This window comes from Barbus barbus, assembly GCF_936440315.1.
Source record: "Barbus barbus genome assembly, chromosome: 13".
Classification (NCBI taxonomy): Eukaryota; Metazoa; Chordata; class Actinopteri; order Cypriniformes; family Cyprinidae; genus Barbus; species Barbus barbus.
The window spans coordinates 19848710-19862992 of NC_136741.1; the positions used below are offsets into that span (position 1 = coordinate 19848710).

The 14283-nt window shown below is 35.4% G+C and overlaps 1 protein-coding gene across 1 annotated transcript in view; it reads left to right on the forward strand.

Moving 5' to 3' along the window:
- LOC306879540 (low-density lipoprotein receptor-related protein 8-like) overlaps nt 1-14283 on the forward strand; it is a gene marked incomplete at both ends in the record, with an annotated part of 172944 nt that overhangs the window by 70432 nt on the left and 88229 nt on the right. The gene's annotated exons all lie outside the window — the stretch shown is intronic.

Genomic DNA, 14283 nt, shown 5'->3' on the forward strand with positions numbered 1-14283 from the left:
AATGATAAAGAGAAAAAGTAGAAGTGTGTCTTGGAGGAACAAAGGTTGGATTTTCATTGCATCATGTTCCGTGAACGAACTGTCGGAAAATCCTCTGTCACGAAGGAAATAATGTCACCGCATCATTAGCACAACCACAAGCAAAAATAAAAGCAGAAGGTTGCTGTTTTTGTGTCTTGTTCGCTCGATGTATTCCATGTGGTGGAAGGCTGTTGCGTTGCGTTTTTTACCGAGCGGTGGAGGACATTTGTAATTGAAATGAATTCTTCCATGTCAGCAGGGCAGATTTGTCCACATCTTTTGTCTCAGGGCTTGCTGCTTTGTCAAGGCTCCCCCTCGGTCCTCCAAAGGCAACCAGACTGACGTACATACATTTGTATTAATAAAGCAAAAGGCAGTGTGTTCATTGGCTGAGCACACACTGTGATTATAGGATATGACTGGGCACTGAACCAGATGAAGCAGCGCAGAACTCACACACACACGAGAACAAACGCACACGGGTTTCACACTGAGATCGGATGTAGTTTATCAGCATGTCGTCTCAAGTATTGTATTATTGCTGCCTTGTAAACCCCCGTCGAGTGCATCAATCACAACAAGTTTATAATCAGCTCTGGCACGTTGTTTTTCATTGTTTTCACAGATTTTTTTCAGATTTTTTGCAGTTGCAGAAACACAGTAATTTAGTGTTTGCACTCTTTTCAAGTGTATAAAAGGGGTTTTGTTCCTGCTATTTGATACACAACAGTCCTTGCTATTGTAAACTGTTAGTTGAGAAGAGGTTTGTTGACGAGAGTTGTGCAGCATGCCTTTTTTTTTTTTTTTTTTTTTTTTTTTTTTTCACATAATAACAGTAGTAAACAGAAATGACCGTGATCGTAAAACACTTCTCACCTCCAGGGCTCTATTTGTTGAAAGCTCCATGAATTCACAATTGGAGTTTTGTTGCTTTTAGTCTGTGTATTAGCTTTGAAATTGTCTGTATGCTAGCGTACTCCTAAATCTGAAAACACTACTTCTCAAAATGTTGGGGTCATTATGATTTATCTTTTTTTTTTTTTTTTTTTTTTTTTTTTTAAGGAATTCATACTTAGCAAGGATGCATTAAATTAGTCAAAAGTTACTTTTACATTGTTACAAAATATTTGTTTCAAACTAATTGTTCTTTAAAACTTTGAAAAAGTTTTCAACATAATCAGAAAAGTTTCTTGAGCACCAAATCAGCATAAATCAGAATGATGTGACACTGAAGCCTTGAGTAATGGTTGCTGAAAATTCAGCTTGCCCATTGTGGGAATAAATGACAGTTTAAAATATATTAGAGCAGAAAGGAGTTATTCTTTTAAATGGTAATACTTTTCATTGCTGTTTTTTCCTGTATTTTTGATCAAATAAATGCTGCTTTTGTGAGAATAAGAGACTTCTTTAAAAAAAAAAATAATAATTGTACTGACCGTGAAATTCTGAACAGTTTTGTACACATTTATAGTCTTTCTTTTTTTCTGGAAAATGGGCTGTTATGCAAGTAATTATTTTTTATTAATACTTATTATTGTTAATTAGTTTAAAAAGAAAAAATTTACTTGCTGTGTACCAAAACGGATATGATAATGTTTAAGATATATGCTGCAGTATGTGTAGTATAGTGTTGTTTGTGTGCATATGAATACAGTTTTTGTGTACAGTATGTGTCTGGTATGACTGTCTTAAGCTTCTCTTTACAATAATATGCATGACTGTGGAGTAGACGAAAAGTAGAGAGATCCAGCACTGACACCAAAATACTCTCCCGTCAAAGAGCATCTCAGCTGGACACTTTAATTGCCACTTTTCCGGTCTACGAAGACAGTAAAATTGCATTACCTTCTCTCTGTGTTTTTAAATAGGGTTTCTTTGATGCAGAAACCCACGGACAAAATCACAGAATCCAGTCATGGATTTTTTTTAATGCAGAATGTTGCAAAATTTGGCAAATTTAATCAAATTCAATTTGCGAATAAAACTAAAGGATTTGTTTAATTTTTATTTGATTACAATTTTATTAATTCATTTGATTTACACCTTTTTGATGATAAATTTGTATTACATGTTAAATCACAGAATATATTAAATCAAAACAGAACCTGTAAAAAAAACCCATGAATGAATATGTTAAAATGGTTATAAATTATTAAACCGTTAAAAGTTAAGTTCAATTGATTACACATGCTTTTTGATTGATTACAATTTCATTAAACCACTAAAAAAAAATTCAGTCAACGGTAAACCAAATGTAGGAAAAAATAAAACGTTTGGAATTGGAATTTTGGAAAATAATAGAGCAATTTCATAGGGCCCTAGTTTTTAAGTCATAGTATTGCTCAAGAGTCCTCAGTTAAAGTTTGTCAATCAAAATTTATACTTCACTTAAAAAAGAAGCTATTATTAACATACAGTAAGTGTATAGAGCTATAAAAAGAATATTGATATCGTAGTTCATAAAAATTGATCTTAGAAGTTAATGAGAACTGTTTAAGTTTATGGTGAAATTATTTTTGATCTATAATTTCTCTTTAACAGAAACAACTGCGATATTGAAGACACAAAGGTAGATAGACTGTGAGGGGAAGAGTGGTGAAGTGAGAGAGACAGACAGCAGGACAGAAAGACAGGTTGAGGAAAAATAGAAGGGTAACTTTTTGACTGACAGACTGCTGGAGGGGCTAGTCATTTCAATGGAGAGAAAGAATGAGAGGTAGAAGGAGCAGGAGAGGTTGATGGATGTGATTAGAACATTGACCTATCAAGGAGACGAAACTCTGCGGGTGGGTAGCAAATGTGTTTGTGTGTGTGTGTGTGTGTGTGTGTGTGTGTGGAAAGACATTACAAATAAGAGGAAAAGGGAATGAGGATACTGCTCTGGGATGTCCCTCGGCTCTGTGCGTGCATGTAGCCTCTAACGGGTGTTTGGCATACAGTGTATGGCCTCTAATTGTTTTTCATCTACACAAATAATGTTCTCACACACCTGCTCCATTACGTGCTTAAACACCTGTGTGGCAGTTAAACAGACTTGTATTGCATCACCAAGCTTTCAATGACTGCGTTACGTCAATAAAAAGTGTCCGTCCTTTAAAACTAATTAGGACTAAATTAAAAGACTAAAAAGGTACTTTATTATCTGCTGGTTCCTAGTGATTAGGCAGTAAACTAGTATTACGTTTTACGTCATACTGATATTTATACAAATTTGCCGGTCTGTAAATATCAGGGGAAAACTCCACCCCGCAGCCAATTCTAAAGATTTAATTGGTCATGTCAGTCAAAGTGCTCATTGCCTACACAACACTGAGACAAATACTAACCCCTAACCCTAACCTTAACCTTAGTATAGCTTTGGTAGTACATCGGGATAGTTAGGGTTACTGTTTGTCAAGATCGGGTCCATCCATGATATTACAGAACTCTTAACTGGATCCATGAAGTCTGAACTTTCACTGGCAGGTGTCTGAGTAATTGTATTGAGCAACCAATGACATCAGCTGCAGAGAGGGTTTTGGGGGGAAAAACTCTCAAAGAGCACACGAGGAGGAGGATATGTTGACTTGTATAAATTAAGGGTGTTTGAATTGTACAGAATTCTGTGGCTCAGTTATTGATTACGATGTCTCCTGCTAGTTACTTGTTGTAAGCTACGCTTAAGGGTGTTTCTTCGCCTATGGGAACGTTTGGTCCTGTGGATTTTTAGAAAATCTTCTCACACTCCTCACACTCTCACTATAGCATTCTGTGGTGAAATGAGAGTAATGGGAATTACAATTTGAGCATTTTTGCATAAAATCTGTCTCTTTTGTCATAAGGCTTATTCAAAAGCTGGTTGATGATACCTCATGTTTCAATAATAATCATCCTGTGTGACTTGAAAGTCCCCAAAGTTCTCCCAAATCACAAAACGTTGTGATTGTTTACCATTGTTCGGTGAATTTTGCAGTTGAAACTGAGTCAGTTATGCAAGTGAACTGGAATTTCACAAATGAGTCGTTTTGAGTGACAGAAAGCTGCTTGGTTTGAAAGTGACTTCTGTGTGAGCTGTGCTTCATACATCTTGACATTTTTTTGTTATTCGCCAATTTTCGTCCAAATTATGCTAATGTGTCCACACATTAAACCTCTGGTCCAACTGAAACAGTGAAAGAATTTTTAATTTATAGTACTGAAAGTTGGCTCCATCATTTCACTCTCATGCCGCTCGCACTCACATGCATTCTCACAAAAAAAGCATTTTTATTTGTCATGTAATTACTGGGAGCTCTCGACTGTAATGTGCTTTTGCTTTGACAGACTCTGACATGATCTGTTTGATTATATTCAGCTTGCCTCAATGGAGAAAACAACAACAACTGTGTGTGTTTGCATCAACCATGTGCCTTCGGGCACTGGACTCCAAAACCAAGAATGACACTGAAGATGGTTTTGGTGGCCATGATATAATCAATCACATCTTAATTCCTGTGATTTGATTCTAAAAAAGAAAAAAGAAATGTATGATAATCGAGGGAAATGAGAGAGAATATCATAAAGTGAAGGGACCGATTCATTGGCCAGTGAGTGTAAAGATTTATGTACTAATGGTTACTGTGTGATTATGCTTGATATGCTCCTGTTTGTTTGAGGTGAAACATCAACAGTACAGAAATCAATGGAGATGAATAGAGTGGGGAGAGAAGGAAAGGACAGCCGGAGAGGAATAGACAAACATAAAACAGGCTAATAGGAACTGCTTTCTCCTTCACCCCTTCTTCCCTTTGTATTTCCCATCAATAGGTCTTTCTCTGTTCTCTCAGGTCATATCAGTTACACTCCATCCCTTGAGAATCTGCTGCAGGAATGGTAATCTTCAGGAATTGAATGATTTGGTTTCCTATTCTGGTTCTTTAACAATTCTTTTAATACATTCAAAGAAGAAATATTTGAAAATAAGACATAAAAATCTTATTGCATTCACTGCCCTCAAAAGTCTGTTGCCAAATAAGGAGATCGTTTCACATTTCATCAGAGCTGATATTACAAATCAGAAATAAATTTAACAGAGGTGTTTACACATGCTCTTAATGTGGCACAGAGGTAAAACAAATGCTGTCCAATGTTTTTATTTATGGATTTTTTAATATACATGTTATTCATCAAAGAATTTATTTTTATTTATTTTTTTATATTAAGCAGCACAACCATTTTCAGCTATGATATTAATAAGAAATGTTTCTTTAACTAAATCAGCATGTATGAATGATTTCTGAAGGATCATGTGACACTGAAGACTGCAGTAATGGATGCTGAAAATTCAGTTTTGCATCACAGGAATAAAGTATATTGTAAAACCGTATAATAATAATAATACGTATATAAATAATAAGTGAGCAAGTAAAAATGTTTAGCTTTATTTTTAATCAAATAAATGCAACCTTGGTGAGCATAAGGGCCTTATTTAAAAAAACTTAAAAAAATGTATTCCCCTCATATAATGCAGCTGGGCTTGTGGTTGACATTCTGAACTGCTGCTGTTAGGACATAAGCCCAGGTTTGCATATTTCTGCATGGATTAGCTGCATTTAGTTGTAAGAAGTTGGTCCTGGATCAGCACTTCACGAAAACTTTTTTTCCAGCCAAGTTGCTGACAGCAGCAGTAGCACTACGTCTTACCTCCAACTCCCTAATGCTCCATTCAGTGGGATGCCCCTGTGCCACTTGGTCTTTCAAACGGACCTAGTTTCACACTGCATTTATCTTTTTTCCTCTTTAAGAAGACATTATGTGATTCCAGAACAAACTCCATTTAAGCTTTTCACGTGTGGGAGTTTATTGACTCGAGTGTTTGAGTGCGTGTGTGCCGTCAAAACTGCCTCCCTCCGTCTTACCTCTTTCACAGAGATACTCAAATTCCTTGAAGTGTTAAATAAAAAGGCGAGAGAGGTGTCTGATGAAGGCGCTTTCACACAATCTGCATACAGAAGCAGCGGAGGCAGATTAGTGTGTGGTATTGAGCTGTGAAGCGTCAGTGTTAAGCTGTGCTCACAGGGCTTTATCTGCTCACTTCCTCAAAGGAGTTCAATTGTGCCCTTTGAAATCCACCTGGGTTTCAGCCTTAATCTTGTTGTTACCTTTGCAGGCTGTTTGCTTATTATTTCTAATTTTATTCCAGTTTTTTTCATCTTTGCACTCCCAGAGTTGATACCTGAGTTTCTAGGTGCAAACATTGGAAGTAGGGGGGAAAACTACAATATTTCAAAATATTGCAGTATTTTATTGATATTCTCACAGCAAGAATCAAGAATTAAATTTTTTTAATATAATATCTATGGGAAAAAGAGATTGACCACTACTCCTAGTATGAAAGAAGATGAAATGTACTGTGATATTAGGTCGCTAGTCTTGCTAGACTTTTACTTGCGGCAAAGTCTGGATAGGGTTGCACCAGCCTTACATGAGTTCAAACTTAAATCTAGTTTGTAAGTAATTCTGCACTTCATTTTTAATTTTGTTTTTAAGGTAATACAAAATTAGTAGGTCGTAAGTAGTGTTGTCGCATAACATGACATAAAATAGCAGCTTTTGAATCTGTGAGCAGTTGTTAAAACGCCGTGAATTTCAGTTTATCCTGTTAAGATTGGTTTTGACTATTTTTTTTCTTGCGTAACTAATGATAAAAAGACATTTCTATTTAAAGTACAGTACTTAATTCAAGTAAAACATGCGCTTATTGATGCATTTGTTAATCTGCTTTTTTATTTCAACTGATACTCCTGATCAGAGCAGCCAGTTAATAATTAGTTTATATGAGTTGCATTTCAGCTTAAATTTAAGGGGTTAGTTCACTCCAAAATGAAGATTATATCATTAATTACTCACCCTAATGTTGTTCCAAACCTGTAAGACCTTCGTTCATCTTCGGAACACAAATTAAGATATTTTTGATGAAATCGGAGAGCTATCTGACCCGCCATAGACGGCAACGCAACTGAAATGTTCCCAGGTCCAGAAACATAGTAAATACATCGGTAAAACTGTCCATGTGAAATCAGTGGCTCAACAGTTTTGCGACGCTACGAGAATACTTTTTTTTTTTTTTTTGAGCAAAGAAAACAAAAATAACAATTTACTCAACCGTTCTACTCCCCCGAGTTACGTCGTTAGCCATCACTTTCTTTGGTGTTTTCTGGATGTGTTGGTTCACATTTTATGTTTTGTCCGTGTGTGTGTGTGTGTGTGTGTGGGTGTGTGTGTGTGTGTGTGTGTGTGTGTGTGTGTTTGAAAGCCTTTTTTCTCTTTAGGGTGTCAGATGTTCTTGTGTAGGTCTCCTCACATCTGCACCTTTTGTAGTTCATTGGCAGCACGTGAACTGACTAGTCAATGCACAGACACCTTCACATACATACAGTACATGTAACCAGGCATTTTTACATGCAGTTGTTTATTGAGTGGTGTTTTCGCTCACCTTTCCCATATTTCTCTGTCACTGTATTGTTTCGATAGATTCCCTTGACTTGCTTTATCCTCCTATATTTCTTTCGTGCACATGCTCACAGGTCTCAGCATGCACAGAGACCTGCACAATGCTTTTCACCTTTCACAGTTTGTGTGTGCTACATAAGTATAGGTTACTAAACAAGTGGAGTCTCAGAAACACATACTGGCAATAAATCTTACAGAACTATACTGTAGTGGGAGGAAATTTAGTAGCATATGAATTGTACATGGTTCTGTGTATGTTTGTCTTTCTCTGTGTGTGCATAAAGAAAAATGGATGGCCATACAGCCCTGTACACAAACCTTTTACAAAAAGCCATTTATTTGTTTCATGTTATTCTTTGATGTTTAAAGAGCTGATTTGTTGACTATGGAAGTCAAATTGATTAAATAAGAGAATAGCATTTTTTCAATTTATAGCAATTGATGCTTAGTAAATTAAAATGTTCAATGAGCAAAATACAATAAAAACAATTTAATACACAATAAAAAAATTTGTATTAATCACATTTTCTATTTCAGGAGGAATAGTGAAGTGACATACTGCCAAGTATGGTGACCCATACTCGGAATTCGTGCTCTGCATTTAACCCATCTAACGTGCACACACACAGCAGTGAACACACACACACACACCGTGAACACACACCCGGAGCAGTGGGCAGCCATTTATGCTGCGGTGCCCGGGGAGCAGTTGGGGGTTCGGTGCCTTGCTCAAGGGCACCTCAGTCGTGGTATTGAGGGTGGAGAGAGCGCTGGACATTCACTCCCCCCACTTACAATCCCTGCTGGACCTGAGACTCGAACCCGCAACCTTTAGATTACGAGTCCGACTCTCTAACCATTAGGCCACGACTTCCCCCTAAATTTATACCTTAAAGACCAGTTTAATCATTGTGATTATTTACGATTATGACCGGTCCATGTTTATAGCCCTGCTCAAGATGGTTTTGCGATTGCCTTATCCTATAATAGGTGGGCTCTCTCATCTCAAACGAGTATTCAGAACCACATAAACCACAGCCAGTCAATCACAGCACCTCCCCAAACAGCACGCTATAGACCTCTGATTTGGTATCACTGATTGATTTCTTCCAGCTGCTCAGACTATTGAATTTTACATCAAACTTAACAAGCATTAGACCAGCGAAGAGTGCCTAGAATCTTGTAAATGACTACCACTTCAAAAAGCTGTTCAAGTCTTAACCACCTTCAGGCATTAGTTTGTTACCTCAAAGTAAGCAAATAAAGCAATAAAGTGTAGCTCATAGTGTTTAAGTAGCTCTTTAGACCATGCTGAAGTAGATTGAATGACAATTTCCCATCTACTCCATTGCTTTTTGTTTAAATTGCATTGGTAATTCGGCAGTTTTCAGGAAGCTGAAGGTGTCAAGCATGTTTAGACTGTGGTCTTAGTTCTCTGTGAAGTCTTAGAGGAAATGGTTTGTGAAAATTGAAGGATGCTGACCTTGAGCTACAGTTGTGTCCCGTGCAGACTGCTCATTCTGTGGAACGCTGGCAGCGGACACAAAGAGGGCACCTACTGCTAACCATCACAGATCAGCAGTCCGTCAGTAATCAGTGTGGTCTCTCGAGCATGGGACCTTGGGAATGTCATGGCTTTGCCTACTTGGGCAGAAAACTCACACACACACACCTATTGCTTTGTTTCTACACACTAATACACACTCAATTCCTGGAAGTCCCAGGGAAATAGAAAAAAAATAACATTTGCACAGCGACAGGCCTGATGTTTATATATGACTCGTGATGATTGTTGTATGTCAGTGCGTGTGTGCTTATTGTTTGCGCAGCCTTGTGCGTGATTTATGATTTTTGTATGGCTCACAAATCATGGCAGTGTACATGCTGTCTTTGATTATGTATGTGTGCCTATTGTGAGTATCTGCATAATGAAGTATTTGCTGCTTGTAATACATACCATCTTTTAATCAGCACATCCCATGAGTGGGTGCTTGAAGCTGCCTGCCTGCTTGCATTGGCAGTCCTACAGGAAAATTAGTAAAACCAACACTTGAGCTTGCACGTTTTCTCAAACCAACGCAGCATAACCCCCCAGTTTACACATCAGCTCCCTTCCACCCTTTAAGTCAGCAACATCTGGCAATACTTCAAGCAATGATTTTTGCTTCTGTGGATAATTTTAAGCATATACGGTGAGCCAATATATTCACTGAAAGCCATTGCCTTGGTATTTCTGTGTATCTAGAGGCATCAAATGAAACTGCCAAAAAAAAAAATTTCCACCAAATTATGTATTATTTTTATAAGAAAAATATAAGAAATAGTTAATGTAATAAAGTCAAATATATAATTATAATTAATATATTAGGGCTGTTGAAAATAATGTGTAAATGCTTGTGATACTTATGTGATTAATCCTCAAAAAAACAAAACAAAAAAAACTGGTAATTTTCTTATTAATTGTGGATTAAAAATGAACTGACAGCTGTTATTCAAACAGAGAGACCTGATACTGAAAGACACAGAAACTTCTCTATATTACAATATATTCAGCACACTATACTAAAGGCTCATAAATGTGATATTATAATCGATTTATATAAAGATTGTTTTTAGTTAATGTAAATAAAAAGTTACTTTTTATGTTCTATAACATTTAACGCCTATTTTATGTTAAAAATGATGGCACAAAATTTAACGTAGAGTTGAATGAGTATGATTACTCATTTTATCCCAGAAATGGATAAAAATCCATCAGTAAGAGACATCAGTTACATTACTGGTATCTGTTATACTCTACTTGCCATTAAACAAGATTTAAAATACACTGTCTTTGTTATTTCTTTATCAATCTACATGAGATTCAGTTTGAAAATATATTAATAACAAAAATATATTTATTTACAAATTTTAAAGTTAGTTGCAATTAATCACAAATAATTAGATTTATTTCAGTTCAAATTATGGCAATATACAAGCACCATATAATGTGTGGTTTTTGATATTTTGTGGAATCAACCTACGAATGGCATTGAACAAAATTGCACACTTCACCTTGAAGAAAATTAATATGTTCAGCTTGAAAGGAATGAAGGGTGTGACAAGGTCAAGCTTTGTCCTTGAGATAAGGCTAGTGAATGATCTTTGGTAATTAAGTGCTGCTCAGAGCTCACTAACCACCTCTCTCTGTAGTCTTTGGAGGTGCTCAACCCATAACATACTGCATCTGGTTCCAGAGGAAGATAAGGGGCAAGGGAACATGGCCCCTATGATGTGCGAGTTGCTAAATCTCTGGGCTTGTTTCAGTGTAAGGTAGCTTGGCTGGGGAGATAGGGAAGACTTAGATGAAATCCTCTTGTTCTGATGGGAGCCAAAGGCCTGGGATTTGCTCACCGTTCCAGAAAAGAATTTCACAGAATATCACCTTCGGTCTGGTCTGTTGCAGTTTACTGACTGTTTGACAATTCTCCGATGTCTTTTGGTTAGGTTTCATGATTTTCACCTCTTATCTGTTTGAGATTTTTTTCTTTTCTTTTTAAAGAGGAGAAAATTTTTCTTTTTTCTTCTCTCTCTCTCTCTCTCTCTTTCTCTCTCTCTCTCTCTCTCTCTCTCTATCTATCTATCTATCTATCTAATCATAACCTGCTTATACTGTGCATGTGCATTAGCTGGTCTAGTCAGGTTTCGATAGATAGATAGATAGATAGATAGATAGATAGATAGATAGATAGATAGATAGATATATATATATATATATATATATATATATATATATATATAGATATAGATATATATATATATATATATAGATATAGATATAGATATAGATATATAGATATATAGATCTATCTATCTATCTATGTGTATATGTGTGTGGGGAAGTCGTGGCCTAATGGTAAGAGAGTAATCCAAAAGGTTGCGGGTTCGAGTCTCGGGCCGGCAGGGATTGTAGGTGGGGGGAATGAATGTACAGCGCTCTCTCCACCCTCAATACCACGACTGAGGTGCCCTTGAGCAAGCCGAACCCCCAACTGCTCCCCGGGCGCCGCAGCATAAATGGCTGCCCACTGCTAACACATGGCAAATGGCAAACACATCAGTTACTGATTCCAGATGACATGACAGAAATTGTAGTCAGTAACGTAATCCGTTACACATTTTAGGTAATGTAATCAGATTACTTTTAAATTACTTTTGATTTAACTCATTAATCACATTGATTTAAATAGCATTATCTTGTACCATAATGATGTAAAAAATGCAAAGAGTAAGAAAACTTGTTCCATTCATTGTAATTTACAATATAAAATGCATGAAACATTATATTACATCAAGGTTTCCCAAACTAGGGTTCGTAAAGGAACTGCAGGGGGGTTGTGTGTTTAATGAAAAGCTGACAATTAATTAAATCATTAAAAAAAATAATAATAATTTTAAAACAAACTCCCTTTTGAGGAAAGTCCCTTCACTCGGCGGCCATATTTGCAACGCCTTCTTAATCTTAATGAATGGGGGAATCCTGAAATCTCAAAAACTGCTTGCTGAACTCACTATTAAATTACATATGTCAAATCAGCAACAAAAATCTGAAATTAATGGCCCAATGAATGTTGTTTCTTATGCTAAAATAGCATTTAAAAAGCTTATTTTTCAGGCTAGATCAGCCAATGCGCATGCGCAATCATAACCTGCTTATACTGTGCATGTGCATTAGCTGGTCTAGTCAGGTTTCTATGGGAAATTTGGCCCTTTCATTTAGAAGGTGGGACTATTCCTACATATTGCGCATTGCAGTTTCTTCCATTCATAAGTAGGCCTATACGAGTGAACCGTCTTTGTATTTCTAAAGTCTTTGTTTTAAATAAAACAATTACTAAAAAAGATGAAATATTTTTATTTACCTGCATGCCATGTGATCATTAATCAACATCAAAGAAACCACGAAGATGCAAATGTGATACTTAATTATTGCAATATTTATTTTAAAACCTTAAAGCAAATATATTTGGTGAATAAAGTATAGATGACAAAAAGGTTTGGAATGCCTGCATTACATGTAACTAAGAAATAATGTGAATATGTGCATTTTAATTAATTAATAACACATGGTTAAAAAAAACCTACAGAGTAATAATTCAAATAAAAATTGTGTTCATCAGTAGTTGATGCAATGTTGAAACCCTTCTTAAACCTGAAATTATTTTTATCCAGTGGTCAAATGCTGTCTCTGTGTGAATGTCCACAAAACTGGACTATATATACATATATAATATGTATATAATCGCTAGGCTATTTTAGAAAGGAAAATTTAAAAGATGAAAAAGAGAAATTAGGGAGAATTAATCATTTATGAATAATTTATTGCAATTGTGTGAATATGTAATCATGTAATCCATAAAATGTAACTGTAGTCTGATTACGAGTACTTTAAAATGTAATTTACTCTAATTACAAGTACTTAATTTTTGGAATCTGATTACGTAATCCAGATTACATGTAATCAGTTAGTACCCAGCTCTGTGTGTATATATATATATATATATATATATATATATATATATATATATATATATATATATATATATATATATATATATATATATATATATATATATATATATATATATATATATATATATATATATATATATACATATATATATATATATATATATATATATATATATATACATATATATATATATATACATATACATATATACATATACATATATACATATACATATATACATATACATATATACATATACATATATATATATATATACATACATACATACATACATACATACATACACAATATGTTTGAGCTATATATATAGCTTTTTAATTTGTTGTAATACAGTGCTTATTAATGGTACTTTTTTTGCAGATTTGTGTGCCTGTTTTTTTAATATTTGAAAAAATGTAACATTTAAAAAGTCATTGTACTGTATTGTTGTCAGTGTGCTTATTTATGCACTTTCTTGGCCTTATTGTGCAGAATTGATTTGGTGCACATTCAGAATGTAATAACTTTTTTAGCCTCTAAAACAACTTATCTCTTCTTCTTTTTTTCATCTGATGGAACAAATGCTTTCTGTCATGCAAACGTTCTGTATTTTTTTTGTTGTTGTTGTAGTCTGGTTTGGATGTTGTCCTATTTCCCCTAGAATTGATAAGATTATGGAAATAAAATGGGTTTGGAATGTTTAATTTTTCATGTTAAATTTAAAATGGAATTTTTTTTTTTAATAAGTATGTTGTTTCAGCTGATTGATTTCGATTGGAAGAAAAGAAAGCAGAACTATTTGAATATTATTAACTATTTGAAAGCAGAATATTTGGCGTTTGAGAATAGCACACCCACCCAGACCAGACACTGCTTGTGCTGATGCACATGATAAAAGTCGAACGTGTGAACAGGTTAACTCACTGTGTCGTCTCTGACTGATAAAGCTCTTATTGGTCTCCCTCCCAGAGAGCTGACAGCATCATCAATCGCTCTCCCTTCAGGCTCTTTTACCCCAGCTACAAAATTACTGGACTTAAAGCAAAGCAATCTTTATCTACACACATACACAAACAAAAGTAAGGTTTCATAAATTCACAGTGATGCATACCTGGGCCTTTGTAATTGCTCCCGCAGGAGCTGTGTGTTCAGTTCATTCAAACTCTCTTCCCAATTAAACTATGAACGCAACAAGAAGAAACGACAGAGACGCACAGTGCACTTAGCCTCATATCGCTTGCCGTTTGTTGTTTAAATCTGAAGCGTGAGGCTTTTTCTGC